The sequence below is a fragment of the Bidens hawaiensis genome, unplaced genomic scaffold (genome assembly GCF_021521415.1).
Source record: "Bidens hawaiensis isolate Kalapana, Puna unplaced genomic scaffold, B.hawaiensis_p1.1 tig00043456_1, whole genome shotgun sequence".
Taxonomy (NCBI): domain Eukaryota; kingdom Viridiplantae; phylum Streptophyta; class Magnoliopsida; order Asterales; family Asteraceae; genus Bidens; species Bidens hawaiensis.
In genome coordinates, this window is record NW_027497700.1 from 48,789 (window position 1) to 64,625 (window position 15,837).

Genomic DNA, 15,837 nt, shown 5'->3' on the forward strand with positions numbered 1-15,837 from the left:
GTTGAGGGTTTGCATTAGAGGAATAGACGAAATAAAATATCATAAAACTATGGTATATTGGTTTTTTATTAATCCCAACTATCGTCTTTTGATCGTTGTTGATCCTAACTAACGAATTGACTGCTGGCGGTCTCAACTTTTAACGTATTTGTTTCCAACGGTCCGCGACTAACAGAATCCTAACGTTGTTAGTTGCAGGTAACTGGAAAAACATTTTTGGCCGAAAAACACACATTTTTTCCGAAAAGCTCAACCTTTTCATCCAAAACATCTTTGTAACTTTGTATCGGACATTTAGGAACCTTTTTCTAGTAAAAGCCCAATTATTGAGGTTGTCGGAACCCTAGAACCATCGTCGGAATCGGGTGGTGGTGCTCAAGTGGTGGTGGTGGCGGTGTTCAGGTGGTGTTTTCCGAGAAAAAATGTGAGTTTTCCGGCGACCTACAACTAACGACGTTTGGATTTTGTTAGCCGCGGACCGTTGGGAACAAATACGTTTAAAGTTAGGACCGTAAGCCGCCAATTCGTTAGTTGGGACCGACAACGACCAAAAGGATATAGTTGGAATAATAAAAATCAATATACCTAAAACTTCTAAGACGTATTTACCGAAGCGGTATCAAATGTTCAAAATATAATTTAGGTAAATCTTTCTTTTATGTTTGTTAAATTTTAAACGTTATGAGCAGTCATCATTCCATTCTAATTCTATTGCACTCCATTCAATTATTGTGTCATGCCAAATCTGTTTTACTTTGAAATGTCCTTTTGTTCATATTTAGCAACCACATTATTGGCAACCGCGTTATGTAAAAACAAGTCAACAAGCAAATGGAGGAAGAAACCATTTAAAGTTTATCACTAGTTTTACTCGTATGATTCTTTTATTCGTTCAAATGATTGTGACGGATGATCAGTTGAACACTTGAATGTGATCGATTGACTTTTGATTTCGGGTGTTACTGTGTTAAGGATTCCTTTTGAAATCGGGGTTGGAATGTTAAAAAGTTTTGTGTTTTATTGGGGTTGAGAAAGAAAAGACGTGACACGGTTGTAAAAAAATGTTAAACGACTAAACTGCCTATCACGTGTTAGTCACATGCAATCACTTAACGAGGGATTTGGATATTTGTGCTAGTCAAATGACCAAAAGCGAGGTACTTTGTCTTTGAAATGATAGAGAATAAAGGTAAACTTTTTAATGTATCCGAACGATAAATCATCTATGTTTAAATAATAGAAGTTGTAATTTTGTTTAACATATAAATAAAAGAGAACGGAGATACAATCGGGTCAACATGAGAACCCGCGTTGAATCATTTGGATCCGAGGTGGTGAGGTCACATTTGATGATATCTCATGATGCTGACCATACCAACGACTTCAACCCTTGTTTCTTTTCATCTATACAGGCCATCAAATGCGATACTTTTTGAAATCGACAAATTCACACGTCTTAAACTACTTCTAAATCATTGCTTTTGTCTATAATGGGACCAATATATTATTTGTTATCGTTTAAATCTTTTTAAACTAGATTTATATTTTCTTAAATAATTAATTAAACGTTTGCAAAATTATTTATGTTAAAATACAAACGTGACAACTAGATAATTAAGCGCATATGAAGTCTGACAAATAAAAAGTAGTTTCAAGAAATTTCCAAAAATAAAATTAGTTTAGTTAATCTATACTATATATAATATAGAAGTTAGGGACCTCTTAAATTTTAAGAGGTTCAATCTATATTGCAACATGTACAGGTTTCAAATGTATAAAATTTAAATAAATAAGGGCATTTTTGACTTTACACCAATCACTAACCCTAACCCTAAACCCTAACCGTAACTTCTAATTGTGATTCTATATTTACAATATATACCCCATAAAACTTACACTATATACCCTTAAACTTTTGTTAAGTTTTGTAATATCTAGAAATGTTTACACATACTACCCCTCATCTTTATCAAAAAAAATGACAAACTTACATTTTTTTTTGCTTTCGTCTGTATTTTTAAATATATAACGTTCTTAAAAAAAACCGAACCAACCTTATGACGTGTTTATTTTTATCGACGTTTCGATATAAAAAAATTGCAAAACCGATTTGTAGATTATAATGTACAAGTCAATGAAGCATTAAAGTACAACTTAGTTATGCAACTAGAAACCTATAAAATGTTTATAAACACCCTTGTTTTATTTTACATTATCAGCTATGAAATTTCAAACCCAACCCACCCAATTATATAATTCAATTACAAAACCATTAGAATAAAATAAACTCAATCTACACATAAACTTCTATTTAGTTGTGGAATCACAAAATTATCCACGTATCAATATATACCAAAAGTTTATTAATATCAAATGATCGACAATTTTTAAGTTAAAGAAAGGTTTATTTTAGTTTCTACGAAGTTGAGGGCGATAACCTCAACTTTTATCCGACCGAGTTCCTAAACTAACTAAATGTTAGTGGTTTCCGCCTCATAAACTTCGATTGAAGATTGGATGTCCAATGATTACAACATTGTAAATTGTCGCCGCCGTCGCATCGCGCGGGCACTCTACTAGTTTTTTTTAAATGGTAGGTCACATGCTCTTAACAATAAACATGTTTTTAAGACTATTGTTAGTTAAATTTAAATTCATAAGGCCTTAGGGTATACTTTAATTAACGTTTTGGGCGTTAAAGCTAAATTAGCAAATATTAACAAGTGTGACACCACTTTCCTCATGGGTTGCAGAGCGTTAAAGACAAGTTGTGTTAGAGTGTTAACGAACTTTAAAACTCTCTACAATACACTCACACACAATAATTTATGTATTGTTCTTAAATTAAATGAGTCGGGTTATGCAAGGTAAAACAATTTCTTTTATGTGAGGTTGAGTAAAATGGAGTAAAGTGAGTAATATGACGCCAATGTAAAGTTAAGGGACATGAATATATCACATGGCCTGAAAGCGATATTATCACAAAATTAAGTAGGGTGATGTTAAAGGAACACCTAAAATTGGTTTTTACTAGATGTACACCTCATTTTTGTTACATCAAACGCTTCACGTGTATATGTGTATAGGTCTTGACATTTCCTTGTATAGGCTATTGGTAACTTCTTTTATATGTTTATAGAGTCGGAGGTTTCCTTGTATAAGTGAGTATAGCTCTTGATGATTTGTTTTGCACGCTCCATGTATACGGACGTATAGACTATTCGTTATATACAGACATATAGCCCTATAGATCTTTAAAATCAATAAGGATTTGGTTAGCATAAAATAAATGGTGTACGTATAACCATCCGTTAAAAATATCATTGAGTCAATATTTACTATTTATTGTAAAATTATTCATATTTCAAAGTTGGAATAAATTTATATTAAGAAGAAAACTTCAAAAATAGTAATTTGACTGATATTTTTGCGTGGTATTGCGTATTATTTTGCTTCTTCTTTACAAGGAAATTATTGTTAAGATAAGCTGGCTCTATCTTGGTTTTGAGTGCTTTGACCGACCAATTTTCCTCCTTTCTTAATTTAGTATAAGACTTGACTCTTTTCATTTTCAACAATTTCCCTAAATAGAAAAAGGTAAAGAATTATATTATTAAGTTGAGAGGTAATGCCATCACCACTTTGGTGGGATGGTAAAGGCTTTGGCCTTTTGGTGAGAGGTCCAGGGTTCGAGTCCTGGCATTGGCGGTATAATGTAAACAGTAGGAGGAAAGATTGAATGTTCAAAAAAAAAAAAGTTGAGAGGTAATTATTAAGTATTTTCCTGGAAAGATGTCTCATCAAATAACTAAAACTTATTTATTTAATATCAATGACATTTCTGAACAATTATTTATAACATCTCTTCGAATGGATGTTCATTATATAAAGATTATGTCTTATAAGGCAAACTTAACGCACTTGAAGAAAGACTGAGTTTTTTTTATTATTATATTCGAAAAAAATTGTATTGTAAGAATTGTTGCCAAAATATGCCTTAAAGCAAAAGCGAAAGGTGTAACGCGTATTTCTCTCTAGAGTATCACACCACTTGAGTTCATTAAGTACTGTAGCACAACCTAATATCACATGTTGAAGTTGAAAGTGTCTTGGTAATAAATCCACTAGATTTTGTTTTTCAACAAATTTGTTAAGCAATAATATCACATGAAATTTTAATATACCAATGTCGGTAGTTGTAGGCGGGTTTAATAGTTAATAAAAAAACAAATTTGGTGAGCCGGGGAATTGATGTGTCGTCAGCCATTTGTTTTTGGCGACTATGAGATTTTGAGATTGCATACAGTGTGTGGGTTGCTATTACGAAATTACTAGATTTACCGTCCATTCAGACTCTTTCAAAATCAGAAATTTTAAATTGGTCTGTTTCTGACTTTCGGTCTCCGCTTCTAGCTAGAAGAGAAAGCTTATTCATGGCAATTCTTGGTGGGTCATTTGGAGATATAGGAATGATGTCATTTTTTTAGCCAGAAAAATGGAGGAAAAATGTCATCATAGATTATATTATATCAATTACTCGTGTTGGTGGCTAAGTAATAGAGATCGAGCTTGTTATGTCAGTTGGTCAAAGTGAATTAAAAATCCTCTCATTGTTATATAATTAACTTTTTTCTATTTTCTAACTTCTTGCTAGTTTTTATATAACTGGCCGTTAAAAAAATAGTTAGACAGAACAAAAAAGTTAAAAAAATAGTTAGACAGAAAGAAATAAAAAAAGAACGCAATATTAAATTTCATATGGTAAAGTCTACTTATATTTATATATGCATGTGTTATGTTGCTGACTTTACAATCACAAGAACAATTTATAAAATTTGGTAGTTTATACACTCGTGGTGCTACTGAGTTACTCTATTATAACCTCTAGCATTTAATGTACATATTAGAAGAATAGACGAAATAATATATGAAAATACTATTACCTTTTTAGACATATTTTATATATATGTTAATGATTTTAATTAGTGGTATCAAATTGTCAAAGTTGTAAATTAGGTGAAGATTTACTTTTTATGTTTCGTAAATTTAAACTAGCATGAATAGTCATGATTCCATTTCACTAGTTTTGACTACCAAATAAAGTGTGTTACTTTTTATATGAAATAATGTTTTCATATATACACAAACGCGTTATATGCAATCTTGTTATGTAAGCACAAAGCAACAATGCACACACTTTTTAAACTCAAGTAAGATTTTAGTAATATAGCTAGCATGAATCTCATAATTCAAACATAAATTGGTTCGGTATTTACCATTAACCATAACATAAGTACTAGCTTAAGTTACGGGATTTTATTTACCATAACCGTAAACGAACTTCAGTTTCAATCTATGTTTTAAAAGTAGTTCTACAAGGCCGGTACTCTCTGAGTACTCGCTATAAGATATGACGCCGAGTGAAGTTTCTTTAACTCCGCCTATTTACTAATAATTGATCAAATGTGGTCAACCTCAACCAGAATCACATCTAGTCGGACAACTTGGGCAAATTTTGACTTAAAAGTATAATTCATATTTCTATAATATTTAAAAAATAATATCACTTTTTTTAATTAATGATTAGCAAATTTTAGAAAAACTTATTATTTAAAATTGTATTTATCTTATTTATATTGATATTCATTTATTTTGTTAAAAAATATTAGTAAAATAATGATATTTGACATGCATATAATATTCAAAAAATAATTTTCTTTATATTTACAATTTTCGAGTACTCCCCGAGTACTCCGAGTACACCTAACTCCTTAGTCAACTGCCTAGGGTCCGCATAGCGACTTTTGCAACCTTGGTTTCAATTAATCGGGTTGGAAGCTCGGGTATATTTAGAGGTGACAATCTTGAATCAAAGCATTTCAAATAGGTTGATTTGGGTTGACTATTCTAATTAGAAATACAAATAATTAACTGATCGTCCAATGACCAATGTATTTAATTAAAACAGATAAACTTTGATTGTACGAACAAATCTAGATTTTAATTAAAGCATATAAACTTTATATTAAAAGATCAACATTTTTAGTAGTCAATATATTGTTTTGACTTTTGAAGAGTTATTAATTAGTCAAATTCGATACTTACAAGTTACAATCTTAAAAGTTAATACAATATAATTGCTAAAATATTAAATGCATAATTAAATCAAATTGATTTATCTGGTACACAGAAGATTTCTCATCTACTATATATGTTCTAAGCAATTGGTTCCTAAACCAACACACAAATATTTAAGGAAACTATAATCATCAAATCTTCATCAAGAATATATGTTTGTATACACCAATTAGTTTTTCCGCTTAAGATCTGTCTCATAATAATATTATTATTCTATAAATATAAGATTTGTTTTATAATTTGTATCATTCAAATCATGGGAGGTGAAAGTACATGGAGGAAGATGAAGCTTGTTCTAGGGTTTAACACATGCATTGATGTGTTGAAAACATCCGACGACGAAGACGAACCATTGGCGAGAAGCTCGGGTGTTTGTCGTCGAAAGGCGACCACTTCAACTCCTTCGTCTTCCGGTCTCCTTGTGTCCAAATCCGAAGTTATGTCTTCATCGACTGAGGTATTTTATCCTTTTTAATATAGTTTCACTTTCCTAGTTGTATATGATTTTGTCGTGTAGAATCATCTGTGTAAAAGTAGAGTATGAGTAACATAAAAATTATTGGGTCAATTGGTTAGGTTATTGTTACATTTTTTTAATGTGATTCTTATTGTGATGATAATAGATCTTTACATGTATAACATTATATGGGTGGGGATAGAGTCATATGTAGATAGCGATGTCATTTTTTTTGTTGTGATGTAGTTTTCAAATCTTAATGGTTTGATGGACCCTTTAAGGTTTATCTTCTTTCACATCAATCTTTGTTGGTTTTTGACAACATTTTTTTATTTAAGTCACACACTGGTTTGGTCAACTCTTTTAATATTGACAAAATTAATATATGTTTATAGATTGACAGTTTTACTTCCAAGGTAAACTGGTAAAGTGTATTTTTTTGGTCAACACTTTTAATTTCACTTTCAAAACCTCTCTTTTTCTTTTTCATAATTGAATTAATACTTTTTGACTTTAATTACTTGTGAAACATGAACTTGATGAAAGTAAGTTTATCTTTGAAATAGTATAAATTCTTTAGCTTTCTCTTATTGATTCCTAATTCTTTTCATACATATGATGCATATGCTTGGAACATCATGTGCTTATTGATCTTTACTTTAAAATGTTCCTAGTTTTTAATCTGTTAGAATAACCTTTAATACTAGTTGGCCACGTACCCGAAAGACGTCTAGTCATAAGGCCGAACTGATTCGCAACTTACGTGATCTTGATTTTACATGATAATTTTTTCACATTGTCTAACAAAGTTGTGGTTAAATATATTTAAACCGGGATGCATAGATCGGGTTCTATCTAACTTTCAAAAGATCAATAGTTTAATTGTATTTTGGAAACAAAATGTTTGATTTGAAGTAAAAATTCACTTGGCTTCAAACTCATGTTCATTCATGAGATATACACTCTTTTCTAAGTAAACTATGGCAACACTTTATAAAACTAAATATTAAACATGTTGTAATCGAAAACACAATCGTGTTGAGAGTTCATTAAGGAAATCTATTAACGATGACATGTCGATAATAAGGATCAACAAAGTGTGCATTATTAGTATACCTATATTTTGAAATTTCTAACTTTTAATAAATAATAAAGAATTTTTGTTTGGATTGCAGCAATTTTGTGCAATATGCTTGATGCCAATGAAGACAAGCAACAGCCAAGCAATCTTCACCGCGGAATGCTCACATTCCTTCCATTTCCATTGCATTACATCAAATGGAAAACATGGAAACCGAGCATGTCCCATCTGTCGTGCAAAATGGAAAGAAATCCCCTTAAAGAATCCCGGTTCTTGTGTGACTTCAAGCTCAAATTCCAATCCATGGTCCCAACAAGATGATTATACAATGGTTTTCCCAGTTGGTACACCAGTTCCGCCACATTTAGCACACCCTAATGCTAACTTATTATACCGAGTTCAAGAACCTCCCATCTTTAATGATGATGATGAACTAGTCGTCCCGAAAGAAGAAAACATATTATCTAGTGATTCTGATTTTAATGAAGAAATAGAAATGAAAACATATCCTGAAGTCTCAGCAATTGCAAGATCAACTTCCTTTGATAATTTCGGCATCTTAATTAATATCAAAGCTCCCGTCATTAAACGAAATCTCAACAATCGTGCGTCGATTGATCTGGTAACCGTGATTGATATTAGTAGCAGCATGACGGGTTCAAAGATTGCGTTACTAAAACAAGCAATGGGGTTTTTAGTACAACATCTTGGCCCTTGTGCCGACTTTCGGTTATAGCGTTTTCTTCCATAGCTCGTCGCCTTTTCCCACTTCGTTGTATGACCGAAACTGGGAAACAAGAAGCTTTACGAATGATTAACTCGTTGGTTGTTGACCGTGGGACGTTTATAACCGAGGGCTTAAGAAAGGGGGCCAAAGTGATGAGCGATCGCAAGTTCAAGAATCCCATTAGTAGTATGATATTGTTGTCGGACGGGCAAGACCCGTGTTACACTAGTGCCCGCCTTCAAAAGGCCGGGTTTAAAACTGAATCTCACGTACCGGTTCATACGTTTGGGTTTGGTGTGAATCATGATGCGCGTGCGTTACATTATATAGCTGAGCGTTCCGGAGGGATGTTTTCGTTTATAGAAGACGAGAATGTGATACAAGATGCTTTTGCTCAGTGTATCGGTGGGCTTTTGAGCGTTGTGGTTCAAGACTTGCGTGTTGAAGTCGAATGTGTTCATCCCGTGTTACATCTTGGGTGTATTAAAGCCGGGAGTTACATAGCGGGTATGGATGATGATAAAAGATCGGGTTATATTGAAGTTGGCGATTTATACACTGAAGAACAGAGAGATTTTCTCGTGGAAATGGATATTCCGGGTGAAGAATCGGGTAACGAAATGTCATTGGTGAAATTTAAAGCTACTTATACGGACCCGATAAAGAAAACAATGGTCATGAGTGATGGAAACGAAGACGTGGTGATCTCGAGGCCCGAGAAAATTTTGGGGGACCAGAAAGTATCGATAGAAGTTGACCGTCAGAGGAACAGGTTTAGGACTGCCAAGGCGATGGCCGAGGCCCGAACGCTGGCTGAAAGTGGTAATTTAACGTCGGCAGGGTCGTTACTTGAAGAATGCCGTAAAAAGCTTGCGGATTCTGTGTCGGGTAGTGATCGGTTAGTTATCGGTTTGATGGCGGAACTGAGGGAAATGAAAGAGAGAATAGTGAACCGTAGAATGTATGAGCATACGGGTCGGGCTTATATGTTGTCCGGGTTGAGCTCACACTCGTGGCAGCGGGCCACGGCTAGGGGTGACTTGACCGAGGTGACAAGTGAGATAACAAGTTACCAAACATGGACAATGGTGGATATGATTAATGTATCTAATACAATGAGTATTAACCTGAGTCCTTCAACATCAACAGTTAATCCTAATAAGTAATAACAAAAAAAGTGCTTAGATGATATGAGAAAGTATGCTTGTTAATTTAAGTTTATGTTTTCATTTTAGTTTTACAAAGTTTAAGTATATTTGTTCCAATTGGATTTGATTGGTAATGTAAGGATATTAGTAAGTTTGAATCTTATGAACATTTGTTTATTATCAGATAAGTGATAGTTTGGTTTTTTATTTTCATGATTAACATGTTTGAGTATAACTTCCTAGCAACTTCGTGACCACTAGTAGGGGTGCAAAGGAGCCGGTGGAGCCCGAGCTTAACCAGGCTCGAGCTCAGCTCGTTTAACTTATAAGGAGCTCGAGCTCGACTCGTTTTATTCTTTATTTATAAAGCTTGAGCTCGGCTCGTTACGTAGTTTTTGTTTTCATTATAACTTTGTATATAAAATAATATATGTTATTTTTTTTTTCATAAAATTATATATCAATTAATAATTCATAAATATATATGTATATATTTATATATCTATTTATAATATATATATATATATATATATGAGAGGCTCGTTTAGGCTCGCGAGCCGGTTCTAGCTCGATAAGTGAAGCTCGGGATCGTTTATTAAACGAGCTTTCTTTTAGGCTCGAGCTCGTTTAAGCTCGGTTCGATCGAGCCGATCTCGAGTAGCTCACTAGCAGCTCGGCTCGTTTGCACCCCTAGTGACTAGGTATATTTTAATAAACTAATTGTTTACAAATTTTGTTACAAGATTAGTATCAGAAGACACAAAATGTTAGCTAGGTTTGTTACTTATTCATAAAAGTTACTAAATTTTGTTAAAAAATCAAGTTGCCAATATTGTTTTAACATTTGAACAGTTATTAATTAGTCAAATTCGATACAAGTTACAAAAAGTTAATACAATATAATTGCTAAAATTATTAAATGCATAATTAAATTAATTATTTGGTGACAGAAGATTGCCCATAAAAGTGGTTTTCCTCTCACCCCTTTTACTATATATATAAGTTCAAAGCAATCACCTTATTTTCATTCATCAAATCTTGATCAAGAATAAGAATGTTTCTTAACATTTAAGATCTGTCCATTCTTCTCATCATAATATTATTCTATAAATATAAGATTTGTTTTATAATTTGTATCATTCAAATCATGGGAGGTGAAAGTAAATGGAGGAAGATGAAGCTTGCTCTAGGGCTAAGCACATGCATTGACGTGTTTAAAACAACCTACGACGCCGAGTCGCTGCCAAGAAGCTCAGACGTTCTTCGTCAAAAGGCGACCACTCCGACTCCTTTGTCTTCCGGTATCTATGTGTCCAAATCTGGCGTTATATCTTCGTCAGAGGTACTTTTGAATCTAGTTTCCCTTATTATGTATGATTTTATCATATAGAGTTATCGGTGTAAAAGTATAGTACGAGTAAAATTTCAATTAAAAAAAAAAAGATTATGTTAGTTGTTTGATTAATTATTACAATATTTTATTGTGATTAAGAGATTCTTTACTAGTGGCTGGTTATTGTGGTTATGACTTATGATAAATCTTTACTTGTACATCATATGGTGGGGATGTCACATGTAGATAGTGATGTTTTGTTTTGTTTTTTTTATCATGTAGTTTTTAAATCTTAATGGTGTGATGGACCCTTTAAGGTTATCTTCTTTCACATCAATTTTTACATGTACAACAATTTTTTATTTAAGTTACATACTGGTTTAAATTTGCTACTAGTATTGATAAAATCATAAAATTAATATATAGTACTTAGGCCGAGTGTAGTGGGGCTCGAGTATGGGCGAAATGGGGCGAGAAGGGCGCGAACACCGCCCCCCAGGCGATAAATGGGCGAAAAGGGGCGGGGAGTTCTTCTCGCCCTCATGTCTCTGTCATTTGCATATATATATATATATATTATTATATATATATATATGTGTAAGATATATATATATATATATATATGTATATATATTATTATTATATTACTATTGTAGCCCCTACACCATTACACCCCAAAAACAAATTCTCACCTCTTGCTAACTGGGCGTCACATGGCGCAAAACGCCCCAATTTGTAGCCCTTTCACTACGCATAGCCTTATTGATGGATATAGAACAATTGTTTGGTCAACACCTTCACTTTCACACACAAAACCTACCTGTCTCTTTTTCATACTTGAATTAAGACTTTTTGGCTTTAGTACTTGTGAAGCATAAAGATGAATAGATGATGAAAGTAAGTTTATCTTTGAAAAGAGTATAAATTCTTTAGCTTTTGACTATATGATGCATATGCTTTTCTTTAGTTCCTTGATGGAACATCATTTGCTTAATGTTCTTCACTTTAAAAAGCTTCTAGTTTTCTTATCACTAAGAATAATAACTTTTAACACTAGTTGGCCAGAAAGACATCTAGTCATTACGCGAAAGTGATTAACAACTTGCATGATCTTGATCGATCTTATGTGATATTCTATTTAACTTTCAAAAGATCAGTACTTAATTGTTCAATATCAAAAAATCATATAAAAAAGGTTTTTGTATTTTGTATAAAGCATGTTTGATTTGAGGTCAAAATATTGTTACTTCTTCACTAGGCTTCGAATTGATGTTCATTCATGAGATGTACAATCTTTTCTAGGAAAAACAGATTTGGAATAAAGTGAACCAACAAGCATCACTACGAAACCTTAACGATAAGATGTCGATAACAAGGATCATTGAAGTATGATGCATACTATAATATACGCGTAATCTTTAATACATCAAATGCATTATTATTTTCCAATGTTTACAAATTAGTATACCTATATTTCCAAATTTGTAATTTTTATTAAACAAATTTTGTTTGGATTGAAAACAACCAACAGCCACGCAATCTTCACAGCGGAATGCTCACATTCCTTCCATTTCCATTGCATTACATCAAATGTAAAACATGGAAACCGAGTATGTCCCGTCTGTCGTGCAAAATGGAAAGAAATCCCCTTAAAGAATCCCGGTTCTTGTGTGAATTCAAGTTCAAGTTCCAATCCATGGTCCCAAGGTGGTATACCGCCACAACAATTGCACGCTGGTAGTAACGAATACTTTTTATCCCAAGTTGTAGAGCCTCCAATCTTTAATGATGATGATGAACTAGTCGTCCCGAAAGAGGACAACATATTATCTAGTGATTCCGATTTTAATGAAGAAATAGAGATGGAAACATATCCTGAAGTCTCTGAAATAGCAAGATCATCTTCCTTTGATGATTTTGGTATCTTGATTAATATCAAAGCTCCTGTCATTAAACGAAATCTCAACAATCGTGCGTCGATAGATCTAGTGACTGTTCTTGATATTAGTGGTAGCATGGGGGGCACAAAGATTGTGTTACTAAAACAAGCTATGTGTTTTTTAGTACAACATCTCGGTCCATGTGATCGACTTTCGGTTATAGTCATTTCTTCTATAGCTCATCGCCTTTTCCCACTTCGTCGTATGACTGAAAGTGGGAAACAAGAATCTTTACAAATGATTAACTCGTTGGTTGCTGACGGTGGGACCAATATAGCCGAGGGCCTAGTAAAGGGAGCCAAAGTGATGAATGATCGAAAATTCAAGAATCCCGTTAGTAGCATGATATTGTTGTCGGACGGCAAGACAGAATCTTCACTGATTACCGGGCTATTTTATCTTCTATTCAAGTTAAAAAAGGCGAAACTCGCATACCCATTCACACATTTGGGTTTGGTGTGGATCATGATGCTCGTTCGCTACACTCTATAGCTGAGCATTCGGGAGGGATGTTTTCGTTTATAGAAGACGAGAATGTGATACAAGATGCTTTTGCTCAGTGTATCGGCGGGCTTTTGAGTGTTGTGGTTCAAGACTTGCGAGTTGAAGTCGAGTGTGTTCATCCCGTGTTACGTCTTGGGTCTATTAAAGCCGGGAGTTACAAAGCGGGTATGGATGATAATAGAAGATTGGGTTATATTGAAGTTGGCGATTTATTCGCTGAAGAACAGAGAGATTTTCTCGTAGAAATGGATATTCCGGTTGAAAAATTGGGTAACGAAATGTCATTGGTGAAATTTAGTGTTATTTATGTGGACCCGATAAAGAAAACAATGGTCATGAGTGGTGGAAACGAAGACGTGGTGATCTCGAGGCCCGAGAAAATTTTTGGAGAGCAAAAAGTATCAATAGAAGTTGACCGACAAAAGAATAGGCTTAGGGCCGCTGAGGCGGTAGCTGAGGCCCAAACGATGGCCGAAAGTGGTAATTTAACATCAGCAGTGTCGTTACTGGAAGATTGTGTAAAAAAGATGGAGGATTCTGTGTCGGGCCGTGGAGGTGATTTGTTAGTTGTTGGTTTGATGGCCGAGTTGAGGGAAATGAAAGTGAGAATGGTGAACCGTGCTATGTTTGAGTATTCGGGTCGGGCTTATGTGCTGTCGGGCTTGAGCTCGCACTCGTGGCAGCGGCCCACGACTAGGGGTGACTCGACCGAGGTGACAAGTGAGATACACAGTTACCAAACACAGACAATGGTGGACATGATTAACGTATCTCATAATATGTCCTTCAACATCAATGGTTAATCCCATTACTACATCATCCAATAATAAAAAGTGCTTAAATGATGGGAGTAGGTAACTTTTTTAATATAAGTTTATGTTTTCGTTATAGCTTTAAAAAGATTGGGTATATTTATTCCAATTGGTTTTGATTAGTTTTAAGTGAACAAGTAATGTAAGAATATTAACAAGTTTGAATCTTATGAATATTTATTTAATATATGATTATTGATAGTTTGGTTTTTTAATTTTCATGGTTAGCTTGTTCGATTATATTAGTTGTCACACTTTTCAAGATTTAAAGGGACTCATAGGGATGAGCAAATTCGGTACTGGTACCGATACTTTAAGTTTCGGTACCGATAATGGTATTTCTTGATTTTTTACCTTCAATACCGGTACCATTCTGATACCGGTACCAAAAATTTACAATTTTTCATGATCGAGACTTTCATCCCTAGATTCAAACACAAGTCATCTCTCCAATTTGGTTTGTTTGTAGGCCTACAGCCCAAACAAACAAGCAGCCCGATTACACATTAATCAATCTAATGGGCCCAATCTTAGAACTTAATATAAACGGCCCATAAACTATGTTTTAATGTACTAAGCGACCCAACAAGGAAATAAATGAGAAACATAAAACAACAAACGTAACAAGCAGCCCGCTAATGTATTAACGGATTATAAATATTGTCGGGTGTTAATCGACAATTTTTCTCACTTTGTTTGGGTTTATCCTCTAAATCTAAAATTTAAATACAAGGTATTTACTGTTGGAAGTTTTAAGTGTGTGAATGAAGGAAGTGGTGGAAGTTGTTAATGTTTGTCCCATCGGATTGGGCACAAAATAATGAATGGTTTATAAGGTGAAGCCCTTACACCTATTTGAATTATTTGTGACATGTTTTACCACAAGTTCTACGCACGCGCAGGGGGGGTGCAAATTTGGGTTTCTGGACTAGAAATTCATCGAACTCGTGCGTGCCCACACGAATGCAAGTCCGAAAACCCGAGCCCGCGTCCAACGTATGTTGGTCTAGTCAATACCATTAATAATAATCATAATGATTATGATTATTGTGTTTCAGTTTCAATTCTTTTTGATTATGGTCATTAGATGAGTATTATTATTATTATTTAATATTCTTTAATGGTCATAACTAAGAGTTGATTGTATGGTTATGACTCTTGGTTATAAATACCATGACCATTATTCATTTGTAGACACACCAAAATCAAACACACTTCTTCTTTTACTTCTCTGCAGCAATATTATTTCCGATTTTGTTTCAGGCAAGTGTACGAGTCCGGTAGAGCACCGATTCTGTTTCAAACCGGAGTACCGTGGGAACAGACCGATAATCTGTTTAAGGGAATTGTGTTAAACACAAGCCCGGTTTACTGTTTCGTTTATTTTCGTTTTATTTTCTGGAATTTATAATACAAGTTTTCCAACATTTACTTGGTTGTGGTGTATATGAAATATCTACAGTTAAGCGTGCTCATGGCGAGTATCCTTATGGGAAGTCTGAAGTCTCTACTGGGTTAAACGAAAAATTGTGAGTTTCTACTTCTTAGACGGACAATCTATTGTGGGCAAAACGAACAATTGAACAATATTGGTAGTGCAAGTGGTATGTAGGATGTTACAGTGAAGTGAATGTAGTTAGAGATTAACTAACACTTTGATAGTTCATAAACAAGGTAAACAAGCTAATTATCTTTAT

General features: G+C 33.9%; 2 pseudogenes; both read left to right on the forward strand.

Annotated features, from left to right (window-relative positions):
* The first annotated feature begins 6,394 nt into the window (after positions 1 to 6,394).
* On the forward strand, positions 6,395 to 9,569 carry LOC143594294 (E3 ubiquitin-protein ligase WAV3-like; annotated as a pseudogene).
* Positions 9,570 to 10,698: 1,129 nt separating this feature from the next.
* On the forward strand, positions 10,699 to 15,673 carry LOC143594295 (E3 ubiquitin-protein ligase WAV3-like; annotated as a pseudogene).
* The last annotated feature ends 164 nt before the right edge of the window (positions 15,674 to 15,837 follow it).